Source organism: Ochotona princeps, chromosome 2, assembly GCF_030435755.1.
Source record: "Ochotona princeps isolate mOchPri1 chromosome 2, mOchPri1.hap1, whole genome shotgun sequence".
Classification (NCBI taxonomy): Eukaryota; Metazoa; Chordata; class Mammalia; order Lagomorpha; family Ochotonidae; genus Ochotona; species Ochotona princeps.
This window is the reverse complement of record NC_080833.1, coordinates 160,523,987-160,540,747: the sequence shown is the minus strand read 5'-3', so window position 1 is coordinate 160,540,747 and position 16,761 is coordinate 160,523,987.

Below are 16,761 nucleotides of genomic sequence, written 5' to 3'. Positions count from 1 at the left end.
TATGCCTTGAGGAAATCTCTCTGACTGAGTGTCCAAACAGGATGGGTCACGTTAGGCAGGGCCGTGACACTAACCAGCATGCAAGAGAACCAGGTCCAGGGGTAGATTCTGCAGGAAATAAGTGGGCCCAGCATTGTGGAAACACAAGTCCTGCTGGTTAGCTCAAGAGTTGGGGTGGTGATGGGCTGAACATGGAACCTACTACCACTCATGGGTACTGGGACTGAGAATAGGCTGGGCAGGTTCAAGCTGCAAACCCTGCATGTGCATCCTAAAACAAGGTGTGGGGCGGGCCGGCCTGCAACATCCACCAGCTCATACAAAGGCCAAGATGGAGGGGCAGGCTATGTTGGGCAAGGGCCTAGCACCTGCTGGCTCATGTAAGATCTGGGTCTGAGAGTAGGTTGAGTGGGGGAATCTGGGAAACTCTCCTAAGGGTCATAGCTCCCACTGGTGAACACATGGTCCAGAACTAGGGGTCAGACTAGCTGGGCAAGGTAGCCCCACCCATTGGCAAGTGTGTGGATTGATTTTGAAAGGGGGCAGACCGGGCAGGGCTGAGCAACCCTTAGCCCACTGAGAAGTGCAGAAACCAGGCTGGAATGTAGATTATTATGGGCTAGGGTATCACACCTACTGGTTCACATGAGCTGGGAATGGGAGCAGACTGAGCAGAGACAAGTTGCAGCACCCACCAGCGAGAGTTGGATTGACTGTTCCTGTTGGTGCAAGCATAAATCAGAATGAGTGTCGGTTGGTTGGGCTCTGCTATAGCATCAACTGGCAGATGCTGGCACAGGGGGCTAATTCTGTCAAGCAAAACTGCAGAACCACATGGAGAGTGCATGATCTGGGAGTGGGAGTAGGCTCAGTAGCGAAATAGTTGGTACCTCCCTCTTGAGTTGCCACTCTGGTGAGCATGAAAACCAGGACTGAGGCAAGCATAGCTAGACAGAGAGTGGCACCAACCAGCATGTGTATGGGCTGGATAGTGGGGCTGATTGGGTCGAACTAGGCTTCAATGCCCATGGACATGTAGGAGAGCCTGAATGGGATGTGGGACAGACTGAACCAGTCTGCTGCACATACTGGCAAGCACAGGAACCAGTGCAGGGGACAGGCCTGGTAGAGGTTATTAGGAGTCGCCCCAACTAGGCTGCAGCTCCCACTGGATTGTGTGAGGGCCGAGTGTGGTGCCCACTGGCAGAATCAGGCTGGACTGCAACACCCATTGGTTCTTCTACAATACAGGGCTGGAAACAGAACTGACCCAGCAATTGCAACCACCAACATATGTGTAAGCTGATTGGGGCAACAGGCTTTTCAGGATCCTGTACTGGCATGCACACACAGGAATCAGGCCTGGGATCACCTCAGATGAAGTTTCTTTGAGGATCCCTCCAACTGAACTGCTGATCTCTGTCACACTCAGTGATGGACTGGGTGCACGGAGCCGATAATAACACGCGTGGACTCTGACTGATGGTCAAAGCCGAGGTTTATTAGGGGCATCAGACTTTATACACTGAGGGTCATATGGGATAAGGGAGGAGGTATTGAGCTTATCAACAGAATCCATCAACTGTTCCTATACTTTTGTTTGAAACTCTTGTTTTGTATATCCCACCAAGTGTTCTCATTCACATGCTGTCCACTCAGCTGTTCTCATACAAGTGATATCCAGTTAGTTATACGAATGGTGCCCACTCAGTTGTTCTCATGCAGAGGACAATCAGTCACACAAATGGCATCCATCCAGTTGTTCTCATACAAATATTACCCGATCAATTGTAATCCTGTGCTCGCTGACCTTCTAGGGTGACAATGTTCTTCTACAAATCCTCCTGTGTTTTGTAAAATTGGGCCTGAAAGATATAGCTAGGGGGAACATGCTCTTGGAAGAGCAGAAAAACGGGGAGAAACAATATTATCTATTACAGAAAGATGACTTCACCAGGGACCACATACCCTAACTGCCTATCATCCATCTAGCTCCTCAACATCCTTTCTCCCAGGAGAATGAACCCCAGCTGCTGTCAGGGACAGGGGCTGACGACAGAGAACTTTTGTGAATGTACAGTAGTACGATCTAGACTATGACCAAAATATTCATAAGGAGCTATACTCTGGACCTTTTCAGGAGCGATCAGAAGCTGGGCATAAGAACCTTCTGTGCCTTTTCATAGAACTGCTGTAACTGACCGTCACTGGAGGCAGCAAGAAGAATGTCATCCATAAGATCCTTAATCTACTGCTATGTTTCACTGTAAAATTTACCTTTGTTAAAACTTGCTTCTGTTCAAATTTGTTGAGACTGCGCGTAAAAGTATCCTAATATTACTTTGGCTGGTATTTTCTAATTACTGTATAATATTTTGGGCATGCAAATTTTATTTGAATGTCAACTATAGTTAAGCATGTGCCGTTTGTTTTTCTTACTCAGGTTTTTGTAATTTGATGGAATGTTTTATTACAATTTAATAAATGTTTGCTTTATTTAATAAAAAAAAGAATGTCATCCATGTAATGATTAATATAAGCATCTGGAAAAGCATCATTATGTGGTTGTAACACTTTTCCTACAAAATATTGGCACATAGTAGCAGAATTAATCGTACTTTGTGGCAAAATTTTCCATTGATAACGCTTAACAGGAGCCTGATGATTTAAAGAAGGAACTGAAAAAGCAAATTGGGGGCGGTCATCTGGAAGGGTAGCAATAGAATAAAAACAGTCTCTTAAATTAAAACAATTAATGGTCAATGTGAAGGAATCATAGAAGGATTAGGCAGTCCAGGCTGGAGGGCACCCATAGGGGTCATAGTAACATTTACATTTCAGAGATCAATTAAAAATTGCCACACGCACCTGACTTCTTTTTCATCACAAAAGCTGGAGAATTCCAAGGGAACAAAGACTCTTTTATATGGTTCCTTTGTAGCTGTTCCTGAACTAAGGATTCCAAAGTTGTTGTCCCTGAACCAAGGGTTCCAAAACCTGTCATTTTTCTCGGTTAAGGGGCCATTGAGGCGTCCACACAGGCAAATCAGATTTTCATTGAATAGGTATTGGCGATGGTTTAGTAAACTCAATGGCCCCTAAGAAAAACCCAGCCCATATTGGCCATGATTTTGTTCTATAGGAACTGGCTTTATGTTTTCTTGAGAGCCTCTTCCTAAAATTTTACCAGAACAATGGTCTATGTTGCTCGTTCTTGGCTAAGAGGGGGAGGGTAAATAAACCTCTGCATTCCATTGTTGTAATAAATCTCTCCCCCACAAATTAATAAGAATGGAGCAATACAATGTTGCATGATATCTTGTAAATTTTCAGGACCGACACATCTTAACTTCTTCGTACTAACACGAAGCATAGTGGTATTCCCTGCACCTACACCCTGGAGCTCACAATCAGCAGGTTCTGTGAGCCAATTAAAAGGATGGGGGAATCTCAACTGAACTTGAACTGTGGTTATGCAACAAGGTGGAGGAATCCACCATGGTGGGAGGGTTTGGGGAGGAGTGGGGAGAATCCAAGTAGCTATGAAACTGTGTCACATAATACAATATAATTAATGAATTAAAAATAATAAATAAATTTTTAAAAAGGCAAAAAAAAGGCCATTCCTTATTTGAAATAACTGAAATATCTGCTTCAGTGTCTAATAACCCAGAAAATTTTCTGCCATTGATGGTCAATTCGAGTGTAGGTCGTTTCCCTTCAGATATAAGAGTTGTCAAGTTTATATATTTATTAGCTACATGAAATCACCCAGTTCTTTGCTTATTAGAGAAACTAGGCATATAATACGGCAGAAACAAAAGCTCTGCAATTTTCTCTCTCACCTTAAAAGTTCGGGTACATGGAGTCGTAATCATCAAAAAAATTTTGATGGCTTTAGGAGGCTTGTATCCCAACCCTGGAGACTCCCAGATCCTCACCAAGGACTATCAGTGCGGGCACCAAGGACTACATCGCAACAGCCAAAGAGACCACGGGAAAATGGAGTGCCTTCGGAGGCCAAGTACTCTGAGGTCATCCACTCCCACTTGGATCTACCACACGAGATGGAAGAAGCCCAAATCCTGCCTTGCAGGATCCAAGGTCATCAGAACAATAGCCAGGAACCCTGAGCAGTCCGCAGAAGCAAACAGTAAACTTTCTTCGGGAGAGGAGCTTTTTCTGGTCCTCACTTAGTTCCAACTTTGGATCCCCACCCTCTCTTGCAATGACCATCAGGGTTGCTCTGGAGCGCAGCCCCCTCCACCCAAACACACACACACACACACACACACACACACACACACACACACACGGATAGATAGAGAACAACAAGGAAAGTTCAGAACCAGACAGGAAATGATCAGCATGGACTCACACATACCTTACTAGGTAGGACACAAAGATTAGTTACTCCTCACTAAGATATTGAAGATTTCTCTGCACACCCCTCCTAAAACTGTTCTGCACCTCAATTATTGACATATGCCTTGATAGAGTCATAACTCAGTTTAGACTATCGTAAAATCTGCCAAATTCAGCAAAATTATGCTTCAACACTATAAAATGCTAAATACTAAAATGAAAATAGACACGAGACAGCTGAATAGTACCTATAGCCATTTTAAGGTGTATAGCAGCTGGTTCTATGTATAAACTAAAATTGAAATGTCAATGAAGTAGTCACAAGATGTGGTTAAGAACTTGCATTTTTTTTAACATATTGGTTACTTAATACCATGTCAATTAATTCCATAATGTTGTAAATTGTCGTTGATGTTATGTTGTGGCTTTAAATTGATCGGGATGACATTCTGCCAGCTCTGCCTTCAGACCAGAGATGGTCTCCCCAAGAAACCATTGAATTTGCAATAAGATGCTGGACTCTATGCTTGGTATACTCTTGCAATGAAAGAATCTTGACTGAATTTGAACTATAATACAGCAACAAGGTGGAGGAATCCACCATGGGGGGGGGTACATAATGTCACATAATGCAATGTTATTAATAAAATATATATGTATATTATTAGAAAATTTCTCCTCTATAATTTGAACCAATAACCCCTAAATGTAATTTAACATTTTTCAAAGTGAGACTACCACGTCCGATTATTAAGCCAAACATTCCTTCAGGAATGGGTCCAAAAATTCCAGTGGGCACTTTTCAAGGACACGGAGATGGTGTGATAGTGAGATCCTGGGCGATATCAATGTCTAAGGTAGCACCTCCAGCAGTTGCAGGTTTTAAATCTGTATGGCTCTGTGGGCACGAATTGAATAGGATACTGGTGTGCTGCAAACCCCTGATTGCTCGGGGCCTGGGGCTGGTCCCGCCAGGAGTTTCCTGGCTGCAGGAACTGGCTATCACGATCAGTTCTAGAACTACTGTCTTTTGCCCAGTGTCGCCCTTTGTGGCACCTGGGGCATATACCGGGGGAATTATTGTTACCAGCATCAGCACTACCTTTTTTTGAGTTGAAGCAGGTGCCCGGCATTGTTTGCCAAAGTTACCTGGTTTGATACAATTGAAACATTTAGCCTTCATTTGCTTCTGAACAGCAAAGGTTTCCATTGCTGCTAAATGGGCTCGATATTTAAAAGTCCTTTTGTTACGGCAGGCTTTTAGATTACCCAGAAGATTCTTTCTTTCTTTTGTAGAACGAATAGCTTTCTAGTCCTGTCGTCCCTGACCTGTTTTTCTATGCAATCCGTCAACTGTCCTATAAAGTTCTCTGACTGGGCCTGGCATGATAGCGTAGTGGTTAAAGTCCTTGCCTTAAACACGCTGGGATTCCCCTATGGACTCTGGTTCTAATCCCGGCTGTTCCACTTCCCATCCAGCTCCCTGCTTGTGGTCTGGGAAAGCAGTGGAGGACAGCCCAAAGCTTTGGGACCCCGGAAGAAGTTCCTGGCTCCTGGCTTCGGATCGGCGCAATACTGGCTGTTGCAGTCACTTAGGGCATGGGACGGAACATCTTCCTTTCTCTCTCTCTCTTCCTCTCTGTATATCTGATTTTGCAATAAAAAAATAATAAAATAAATCTTTAAAAAAAAAAAAAGATCCTTCGATTCCTTGGATGACTTTTGTATAACTGCCTGCAAATTCAGACCCGGTGTCAACTTTCTCCCAGGCCTACAATGCTACATCCCATATATGAGTAAGTGCACCTTGAGCCAGTTGAATTTGCTGCTCTGTAGTAGCCCACTGTCCATCTCCTACCAGCATAAGTTAGTCGCCCACCCTCAGGAAGTTGTCAGCCTGTCCATCCTAAAGATTGTAACTTTTCCTTAGCCATATCGCTCCTCCACATCTTCCATTGTAGATATTGTGAAGGAGAAAACCCTGTTTTTGCTATTACTTCAAAATCATAAGGAATCCAGCTTGCTTCTCAGCTCCAACTATTTAAATATTTCCATAAATATGCGTAAGTGGGTCCGTAGGACACACATGCCTTTTAAAAAGCTGTGATGGCATTAAAATTTAGGCTTTCATATGTAGGTTGATTAATCTCTTGACTAAGTATAATTGGAAAAAGTGATCAGAATTCATGAGGTCTCCGGGGAATATCAGACATTTGGGAATGTCTTTGATCAGATGTAAGGGTGAGGCGGTATAGGCTGGTATTTAACTGTTCTTCTTCTAGCTCATCCTCATCTTCCCCACTACAGAAAACCAGTGATTTCTGTATGGTCTTACTGTGGAGTATATGTGTCAAAGCTGAGCCTCCTCAATGACTCAGAGCAGTCATTGTGGCAGTACACTGAAGCCTGCATATGACACCTGGTACCAGAACAAATCAATCAACTACCTCAGCCAAGTGTTGGCAGTGAAAATCTGGACAAGTAGAGACGCTAAGGTGGACTATTTCAGCCAGTGGATTCTGAAGAGATTTTACCATGCTTGGAATGGCAAGATTGGCAGCAATTCAGAACAGTTGAACTATCGAAACCACTAGAGCAGGACCCTTGGAGCATGCCCCACATCAGGATGTGGTAGGGAGGGTGGGTGTGACTTCTCCCTTTGTCTCTCCCCTCCCTCAGATATAGGAAGGAAAAAAGAGAATGTGGAAACAATGGTCTTATCCACTTTCCTGTAGCCCTTGACCCTTTGAACCCGAATCAACTATGTAAAGATCATGAAAATTAAAAAAAAAAAAAAAAAGGAAAAAAAGAACATTGCAATGGCCTATCAAATTCAACATGTGTAATATGAACCTAGGAAGTCTCCACTAAACTTGGTCTTTTATTAGCAAGTTTTATTTCTCTGAATTAATTCCACCATTTAATATGCTTGGCAAAAGCTTCCATTTATTCTCAGCTTCTCTGTGTGTTCTTCCATTTCCCAGTTCCTCTCTCAGTTGCATCATTTCACTTCTAGATTATTCCTTGAAAGCAAACATTTATCTTTTCCTCTACTGTCATAATTCGTCCTCATGTTACCGTTACTCTCTACCTAAACTACCGTCAAAGTGTCCCAACTGGTCCCTCATCATCATATCTCCATCCAATAGTTTATATCTGGTTTCCTATATAATAGTAATTGGGTGGATATTGTGGTGCAGCTGTTTAATCCACCATTTGTAAAGCCTGCATCCCATATTTGAGGCCTGGCTACTTTGCTTCCAGTTCAGCTTCCTGTTAATGCATCCTAGGAAGCAGCAGGTGGCTTGGGCTCTTGACATCCACTTGGGATACCCAGAGGGAGTTCTGGACCCACAGCTTGGGCCCAGTCCAGCTCCAGCTACTGTGGGCATTTGGGAAATGAACAAATAGATGAAAGAAATCTCTCTCTGTCACACTGCCCTTCTAGTAAATAAGACTTTTTTTTTTTGGCTGCTAGATAATGAGGAAAGTAAATAAAGCAGTCAGGATGAGGTCTCCAAGCTTGGAGTTGCCTAATAAATCTTAACCAAAAAAAGAGAAAGAGAAGAAGAAAATGAATAAAAACTAGAATGCTGTTCTACATGTTAATGTGATGTTTAATTCCATTGTATGCCATAACTGTGTCATACAGCGTAATCAGGGAAAAAATAGTTATTTTCTTCTTATTGATGCTGCAATTGAACCCTTACAATCTCAAGTCAGTGCAGCCTTGAGATTGGTCTGTCTCAGCCCACAATGCCCTTGCCTGTCCTTTACCCAAAGGAATTCACTGAGTTGCTCTGACTCAATCACCTGACTCAAGAAGTCATTAGCTTCTCCAATAGATAGAACCGTCTTGACCAGTGCTATTCAGAAGACTTTTAAGGGGAATTTCAGGTCCAGGCAGGGAAATTCCAGATCCAGGAGAGCAGACCAACTGAAGCCCAGCTGGCCAGCATATAAATTCCCGAACAAGCATATCCAGATGCACATGGAGGATATGGCAGTACACTGTAGCCTGCAGAGGACACCTGCTACCATAACAGAGGACAGAACAAATCAATCATCTACCCCAGCAAAGAGTGAACACCTGAGCAAATGGAGACTCTAAGGTGGACTATGTTAGCCAGTGAAGTCTGGAGAGATTTCATCATTATTGGGGTGACAAGATTGGCAGCAATTCAGAACTGTTGAGCTATCAAAACCACTTGAGCAGGCCCCTTGGAGCATGCCCCACATTGGGGACCTGGGATGGTTAGGGGGCTGGGTGTGGCTTCTCCTCTTATCTCTCCCCTCCCCACCAGATACAGGAAGGAAAAAAGAGAATGTCAAAACAATGGTCTCACCCACCTTCCTCTAGCCCTTGACCCTTCGCACCCTAATCAAATATGTAAAAATTACCAAAAATAAAACTTATGCAATAAAAAAGCTGTCACCTCTGATGTCAGCATCCCATATGGGCACCAATTCAATTCCCAGCTGTTCCACTTCCAATCCAGCTCCCTGCCAATTGCCTGGAAAAGCAGTGGAGGATGGCCCGAATGCTTGGGCCACATGTGGAAGAGTTGAAACAAGTTCCTGGTTTCTGCCTTCAGCCAAACCCAGCCTTGGTTGCTGCTGGCAAGTGGTGAGTGAATGAGCAGGTGGAAGAACTTTGTCCTTCTGTCTGTGTGTCATTTTCAAATAAATAAATCTTTAAAAGAATGACCATAGCACCACTGACAAATCAAAGGCAGGTTATGAGCACCCTTGACCAATAAGGAACTCAGACGTGAGCTAAACATGTTTCAATCTACAAAAATCTTCATCCCTCTTTCAAGAGCCTAGGAATTAAATAACAGATGCCCAGTTCCTTGCTGTGCACCTTGCAATAAAATCACTACCTTTTCCCACCACTCTGATGCCAGTGTGTGTTGAGGAATGGACTCAAATTTGGTATTTCTATAGCAAGACCTCCAACTTGTTTGGGGACTATTCTGCAGCAGAGTGGTGACAACGGGCCCACAGTCTCCTCTGTGAGCTCGTCTTACAAGTATCAAAGACAATCTGAATAAATGACTGCTGACCAGGTGGCTTTGGCCTAAAATGTTGCTCAGGTGGAAGAAACTAGGCTTACATTCAGCTGAAAATCTAGAGCTGTTTTGGCAAGGAGCAATCTTGTGCTTGATGAGAAAAGGATAGTGTCTGCTGTGCTAATCTGGTTTAGCTGTGACTGGACACTGGAGCTTTTTAACCTGTCAAACTTGCTTTGTAACTTGGTCCTTCTATGGGCTCTGCCTAAATAGCTATAAGTGATCAGAGTTCTATTCTTATAGCCCCCCTAGGGTGTAATTTGCAAAGTTTAAAGGCATTTCTCTAAAACTACAAGAAAAAGGGATGGAGTTTACTGTTTGGCCTCAACACTCCCTGATATTAAGAACTGGTCATCCTATGTGGACACCAGTTAGCTTCCTGCTAATGCCCCTGGGAAGGCAGCAAGAGATGGCTCAGGTGCTTGGCCCCTCCTTCCAACCGAGGGACCTGGATGAAGCTCCTTGCTTTGGCCTAGCCTTTGAAGGTTCTGGCCAGGTCCACCCTTGGCCACTGCAGCCATTTGGAGAATGAACAACAGATGAAGATCTCTGCGCATCCCTCTCTGTAATACAGTCTTTAAATTAACATGTATCTTTTTAAAAAGATCTCAGTTAAAAAATAAAGAGTTAAAATAAAGATCTCTTTGTTATTTCACTGTTTTTCAATTAGAGTTATTTTATTTAAAAAAAAAAATAGAAGTTTCATGCATACAAGCTGTTATACCAAAGGAGTCAGTCAAACAGAGTGGTTCAGACAAATTAGATTGACCCAAATGCCTGTTAATTCACAAGACTTAGGCAAATCCTTCATAGATAATCTGCTATAAATATTTTTTTAAGGAATATGAGTCCCGGTTCAAGTCCCAGCTGCTCCACTTCCCATCCAGCTTCCTGCTTGTAACCTAGGAAAGCAGTAGAGGACAGCCCAAAGCCTTGGGACTCTGCACCCATGTGGGAGACCCAGAAGAAGCTCCTGACTCCTGAGTTCAGATCAGCTCAGCTCTGGCCATTGTGGCCACTTGGGGAGTGAACCAATGGATCGAAGATCTTTCTCTGTGTCTCTCCTTCTCTCTGTAAATCTGACTTTCAATAAAAATACATCAATTTTTTTAAAAAATCAGAATTATACCTGTCTGATAACTAAGTTTCTTAAGCTATCCAGGTAAAGCTGCTAAGTATAAATTACGTAAAGCTAAATGAGATAAGCATTTTAAAATATAAACATAGGTACTCCTGCATGGGTGACAGGGGACTAAGGACTTGTTTGGAAAGAAATGAATCTTAAAAGAGTCAAAATTATTTTTGCACATGTACTTATTTTATAACATTCAAGTGATCACTTTCTAACTAATTTAGCTTATTACTGGCTAAATCACCCAAACTAAATGATTGATATTATTTCATGGTGTAAAAGGATCCTATCTTGACCACATAATTTAAACCCTGTTGGCATCTTTGAATTTTTTCTGAAAATCAAGGTTCTGAATTCTTTGGAGTTTGAGATTTCCATCTGAGAATTATAGTCAATCGCCATGTGTAAAGGCAATAGTTGATTAGGCTATTTGGGTCGTATGAAAAATATTGTGGGGCCCGGCGGCGTGGCCTAGCCACTAAAGTCCTTGTCTTGAACGCACCAGGAACCCATATGAGAGCCAGTTCTAATCCCGGCAGCTCCACTTCCCATCCAGCTCCCTGCTTGTGCTCTGGGAAAGCAGTCGAGGACGGCCCAATACATTGGGACCCTGCACCCGCGTGGGAGACCTGGAAGAGGTTCCTGGTTCCCAGCTTCAGATCGGCGCAGCACCGGCTGTTGCGGCTCACTTGGGGAGTGAATCATCGGATGAAAGATCTTCCTCTCTGTCTCTCCTCCTCTGTGTATATCTGACTTTGTAATAAAATAAATAAATCTTTAAAAAAAGAAAAAAAGAAAAAGAAAAATACTGTGAAGGTCTAAAATGATACTAAACTTTAAGAGACGTTAATATGAAGATGTTATTGATGTAAGTGCCCTAAGAATTACATCAAAGCTCTAGAAATGTTGTTGTCTGTCCTGCTAGTTCCCTTCGTGACAGCCTGCCCCTCACTGTGTACCACGACTTCTGCAAACAGGGAGGTTAGCGGCTCATGTCCGGCTGTTTGGCAGATACTAAGTCATATTATTTGATAACTGAAACTTAGTTTAAAAGCTGTATCATCCTTTGATGCAGTTACTTTGCCCCCAGGGCCCTCCGATACCTAATTATAGTCTATTCAAACATGATAATGCGATCTAGCCGATGTTGTATTAAAAACTACAGATCTAAAGCTGTTCGTGGAGAAAAACAGCTTTGTTGGAAAAACATCAAGGGTTGTGAATGTAGTAGTAACTCTCCAGGAAACCTAAAAATTCCTAACACTGCTATCAGGTATCTTAGCCAAAAAGACTACACTCAAAGCGTTCGCCCATGCTTTGTGCCATAGCAGAAACTCGAGCGTAAACATCCAGGCTGTCTCTAAGTAAGGGGAAAAAATAGTCTCAGCTTGCTGTAGGATAAAGAGGGAAGATCTAGTTAGGGATCTGCCAGCTTCCCAAACTCGTTTCATAGATACACCAGATCTGTCTTTCATTGGTATCATCACTTATATCACTTATATTCCAGAGATGAGGCTCTGAAGTGTGATTTTACTCATCAAGGCACTGAGAAATTGTATTTAATGCATCTGAAAATGACAGTGCCAAAAAAAAAAAAAAAAAAAAAACAATTGAAAACGACAGTGCCACACACCCAGCTTAATCCTGTGTCTGACCTGTACTAAGTATTTGGGGACTTAAATGTATCGGTTGAAATACTGAAATAATTTCTCTGGCTTTCATGATAGGTATGCAAATACTAGGATGTTGGTGACATTTTTACTGCTATAAAATTGGGATATAGCTACAAGGTACGTTGTACAGAGACCAGCGGGATACCAGGATGTCTACAGCTAGACCTGGCACTAGAAGGTTTCTTTTAAAAAATGATTCGTTTCCTCTCCTCTAGCTCTGAAACTGGCACACTTTACTTCACAAACAGTGTGAAACACAGCAGTCTTCATCAGGATTTGGGAGAGAACTGATCCCGAACCCCTATAAAGACAGGCTCACCCTCTGGCTCCCTGAGCTCAAGGTGTCCTTGCCTGTGCTTTGTCAAAAGGAATTCACTGAGTGGAGAGGGTGATACAACTGGTCCAACAAGGCTTTATTCAAGAAGTCATCAGCTTCTTCAGTTGGTAAAGCTGTCTTGACCAGTGCTGTCCAGAGGGGTTTGTGTCGGGGAATTCCAGGTCCAGGCAGGGAAATTCCAGATGTGGAGCAAAAGGTAAATCCCACTTACAATCCAACTCCCTTGCCCCCCAGCCCATCTGAAGCACATGTGGCCAGCATATAAATTCCAGAGATTAATTCACCAAAGTCCTACATAACTGACCATTCAAAAGAAGGTCATGAGAAATCGGATATAAACTAAACATTCACCCCTCAGTCCCAGTTTGGATGTATAAGAACACACAGACAGCTCCTCGGGGAGTCTTGGAATTAGCAGTAGCCTCTCTGCTGCTTGCTCTACATTTTGCAATAACTACCTACTTTCCTCCACCCCCATGATGTTGGTGACTGGCTTTCTGCGTATAGGAGAGCAGACCCAGAGTTGGCAGTTCTATAGTTACATCTCCAACTAGTTTAGGGGGTTGTTCTGTAATAAAACTGCTTTTTAAAATGGTGTCTGTTTTTGAGAGCTCTACATGTGTGCTGTGGTTTGGAGGTGGCTTGACTGTTGCCTCATGGGGATGCTGAAAGTTTGGTATAGGGACATGGAGCTGGTAGAACCTTGAAGAGATGAAGTCTGGGAAGGGAGGGGTAAATCTGTCACTGGAGACAGCATCATTTGAAGGAATTAACATAATTCTTTCAAGAATGAGATAACTCTCATGAGAGTGATTGTTAAAACCAGGGATGGGGAAACATCCCTGGGTCTAGCCTACCAAGGGAGCCACAGGTGGGACTGGAAAATCAGTAAATCTAGGAGTTTTTCATAGCAACAAATATTGCCAAACTGCTGTTTTTGTTGAAGGGCTTCTGTCACTGGAAGCCATGCATGGCATTGCAAGAGGTGGGGACTTGTTTGTTTTACATGAGAGAAAAATATGAACTAACATCCCAAAAGTTAAGTGGCCTTACTACTAATGGAGCTCCAGCCAAAATTGGCCTGCAAAAAGGGCTAATTGTATTAGTCAAGAAAGAACTGAACCATCTCAGCCTTGAATCAAATAATTTAATTATGTACCACTGCATCACACATCAGAAAAGTCCCTGTACACAGTTGTTATGGCTCAACAATGTTATGACAACGGTGGTGCCAAGCATAAGTTTTGCCAAATGCAGAGTGTGTAACAGCTGCCAGATAAAGGACTTACTGAATAATCGTGACTCTGTATACAGTGATTTTATTAACACTGTCAAGTTCAGTGACTGAGTCACAGAGCATACTCATGGGGTTTCATGAACTATGGAATAAGGTCAAATAGTTCACAGAACCCAAGGGAAAACCTATCAGGAACTCCATGACAAGTAGCTGTGTGTCTAGTGCTAGGGGTGGACATTACCAAGTACCTCCTACAGCTGAATATCTAATTGCAGAGCCCAACAAACTTCTCCACTCCCTAGTTTCAAACATGAAATAATCTGAAACTAAGTTATGGTTATGGAAAGAACAACTGGAGAGGGTTTACTAAGTCTATCACCCCACTCTGGAAGGTCAAAAAACCTTCTAAGACACAGAACACACTAGTGAGAGAAACTAACAGAGGCAGTGAATGGCAGGTCCAAGGATGTGAAAAACAGACATAGAATTTAACATCTTTGCGACATCATTCAATGGGGAGTCCTCTGATATGCATGATAATCCGTTACAGGACATTGTTCAGCTGCAAGCAAATGAAAAGTTAGGTACAACGACCTCCCCTTGCTTGGGTTCTATAAACGTTACAGAAGCAATGATGAATTTCCCACTGTGTGTCAAATTGATCCATGCAAGCTTGAAACAGCAGTTGAAAGTAACATCGAGGATATCAGCTAATGTCACATACCTCACCAGAGAAGCAGTTCCATGCATCACATTAGGGTAAATTAATTAGATGTTCGATAAGACATTGCAGGCTAATTTTTAAATTGTGTGGCTCATGAATGATATAAATATCTAATTGTCATCCACCCCTGTTATAAAGTTAGGCTTCCCTCTCCCAAGTTTGACCCCCTTCAACATACAACCAGTTTCCTTTCTGTTTATTTTGCCGTGTTGTGACCCAACCAAGGCATCCCTCACCAGTAACCAAACAGATAAGGACGATCTGATTTTGGATTTTCAGCCTTCAAAACTAGAGCTAAACACATTTCTCTACTTTCTCTCTTGCATTTACTTAAGAGACAGAGGAATGAGAGACTTCTCATCTGCCAGCTCCTTCCCCAAATGCCCACCACAACGAGATTTGAGCACTAAGTCAGGAACTCGATCCATGAGGGTGGAGGAGCCCAGCTGCCAGAGTCATCATCTCTGCCTTGTAGGATTTGCTTTAGCAGAAAACTGGAATCAGGAGCCAGAGGCAAGAATCAAAGCCAAGCATTCCAAGGCCCAGCACAATGGCTCAATGACTCAATCCTCGCCTTGGAACCACTGGGATCCCATATGGGCGCCGGTTCATGTCTGAGTTGTTCCACTGCTTGTCCCCAGGAAAGCAGTAGAGGATGGTCCAAAGCCTTGGGATCCTGCACCCACATGAGAGCCCTGGAAGAGGCTCCTGGCACCTGGCTTCAGATTGGTTCAGCTCTGACTGTTGCGGCCACTTGGGGAATGAGCCAGCAAATGGAAGATGTTTCTGTGTCTCGTTCTCTGCTTTTGTCTGATCTGCCTTTCCAATAAAAAATAAATAAACCTCTCTTTTTTAGAAAGCGTATGTGCTTGATCCAATAATTTATCTCCTAGATCCTCAGGATATGCAAAGTCTCCCCGAGACTCTAAGCTGCGGGGCTTAAAGGAGAAAACCCACTTGAGCCCTTCTCCATTCCCTGTGGTATTATTCTAGACCAAAGAGTGCAAAGAGACGACCTGTGCTTCCGGGTATAATTAGATCTGGAGAAGTGGGAAAAGGACATGGATGACAGTACGTGAGTCGGATCATTAGCAGCAGACTGGAAGGTTGTCTCTGTCTGAGTAATGAAGGCCTTCCTGGGCAACTCTGGAAACCCTCGCACCTTCCACTATGTTCTCATGGGTGGGAGTGGATTTAAGGGAGGAAGACTGTGAAGGAAACCTTCCCAGGGGAGAAGACATCTGAGACACATTTTAGACAAAATTTTTCCCTACACTTTCTATCAAAACCATTAGAGATCTTGTTGTGCAGAGTGTAGGAAATGAAAGCACGGGGCAGTGGATCTATTCCCTCAAAGAAACTACGAAGCATATGGTGCGGCACCTGATTTGGCAACAGGACAACATATCTGAAATTTGCACTCTGGAGAAGCAGAGAACATATGGTCACTCAGATCACTGGGTGCCGCTTAGGAAAAGGCTTGGAGGTGTGAGAGGAATGAGCGGAGGAAAGGGTGGCTGAGTACACTCAGATGAGCAAATGTTAAATGTCATCAACACTGCGGAGAGTTAAAAATAGAGCTGAGATGCCAACGCCAACAAGAAGCCCCGGAGTTCTCTGTTGATCGGGTGTGGTTGATGTTAACAGTCTCCAGCAACGCCTGGCAAGCAGGCTTTAGAAGTGAGTGATGATGGATTTGGAGGCAATATAGGGCACGAGGGTCAGCAAAAACCAAAGTTGTTAGAGAAATACAAAACAGATACTGCTCACACTTCCTCTCAGCTCACATCTTGCAATATATGCTAGCTAGAGTTATAATTTTTTTAAAAAAAAAATATTTGTTTACTAGAAAGAGATAGGAAGAGACACAAATAATTTGCATCCATTTCCCAAATGATCAATGCTGCGCCAGACTGAAGGCAGGAGCCCAGTGGAGTTCCATTCAGCTCTGTCACATGGGCGGCAGGGGCCCACGCACTTGAGTCATCTCCTGTTACTTTTCAGCAGGGCACAGAAGCATCCAGGACTGGAACCTGTGTTTATATGGGATCCAGACTTCACATGTGGCAGCTTGACCAGATTGCTAAAGGCTCTCACCATAACAATTGCATTTAACGGCTTATATGCTTCTTTAACAGAAGGGGCAAAAGATGTAGCTTCTCTTTATTTAAAAGGGAGACAATATTTTTAACCTGCAGATAAGGCTGGGTGGTTTAATTAC